The sequence below is a fragment of the Bos javanicus genome, chromosome 27 (genome assembly GCF_032452875.1).
Source record: "Bos javanicus breed banteng chromosome 27, ARS-OSU_banteng_1.0, whole genome shotgun sequence".
Classification (NCBI taxonomy): Eukaryota; Metazoa; Chordata; class Mammalia; order Artiodactyla; family Bovidae; genus Bos; species Bos javanicus.
Genome location: NC_083894.1, coordinates 16,197,476 through 16,198,890, shown reverse-complemented (window position 1 = coordinate 16,198,890; position 1,415 = coordinate 16,197,476).

Sequence of the window (1,415 nt, the reverse complement as noted above, 5' to 3'; positions counted from 1 at the left end):
GTGTGCCTGCTCACAGGGACTCTTGTTCCTCCTAATAAACACTTGACTTTTTTCACTGCTTTCCGTTACATTGTGGGAATTCATTTCCACAAAGCTGACGGGCCAGGGGCCTTGTCACTGGCCCCCGGGTCAGCGCTCTCACTCTGAGACCTCATTCCATCTCTGGTCAAGAATCAAAATGGTGCTTCAAGCCGCTGCAGGCTGGAGTGACTTGAGATTTAGAAGACAAGGGAAAAGGACTTCGCGTTTCTAGGGGCAGCCAAGTGTGGGACAGTAAGAACATGGGGAGAGTAATGGAAGATCGGCTGCTAGTGAGGTTTGTTACTGTTGACCTTTTCATGGTGCCATCTTATCTCTTCCCGGTTCCTGGTTCGGGAGGTTTTTTCGCGGGGGAGGTGGTTTGTGGTGGGGGTTCGCCTTCACATGGGGATTTCTGTTCTGCTTTCAGGCAGATGGTGGTGGTGGGGATAGGGATGCAGATTGCTCATCCTGGTTGTCCTTTTTCTCAATTGCTGTCAGCTCAAAATGACCCTTATGCCAGTGTCACACATTTTGGAGTGGTATACAAAGCATGACGGGCATAAAATATTCTTACCTTTGACTTATAACACTTTAAATGTTTAAAGTTCAGTAGATTATAAAGGACACGATGCTTATAGTTCTGACTTTTAAAGTACAGCAAGAAAAGGCCACTGTGAGGAAAACTGGTTTTAAAAAGCACAGAGATAATTCATATGATAAATTTAAACAGTTTTCAAAAACGACAGCACTTTTGGGGAACTGACTCATCAATTTTCCAGGAATACAGTCAAGGACCCTCTCTCTTTGGACTCCTCCAGTGGTCATTTCTTTGTTGTTATGGTAACTGGCCATAAGCTTTCCCTGGTTACTTAAAGCCCTGTGGCCAATGAGCACACAAGGAAAAGCGGAAGATTAAGACGGGTGTCACAGAAAGGTGAGTTCAAGCACAGTTTTGAATATTTTATTGATTTCGTTTTTAATTTGGCAATGTTACATGGCATGTGGGATCGTAGTTCCCCAACCAGGGATGGAATCTGAGGGCTCTGCATTGGAAGCTTGGAGTCTTAACCATTGGACCACCAGGGGAGTTCCAATATCTCCTTTTTTTTTTAAAGATAATTTCTCATATAGCATGGACAAAATGTCCTAGTGTGTTAATTACTGTCCAAGCTGTATATTAATAAATCTGCCTTTAAGGGGCTTATAAATATTATAAAAAATAATTACACACACACACACACACACACACACATTAGATTAGGGCTTCCCAGGTCACTCTGGTAAAGAATTGTCCTGCAATGCACGAGACACAGGAGATGAGGGTTTGATCCCTGGGTCAGGAAGATCCCCTAGAGGAGGGCATGGCAACCCATTCCAGTATTCTTGCCTGGAGA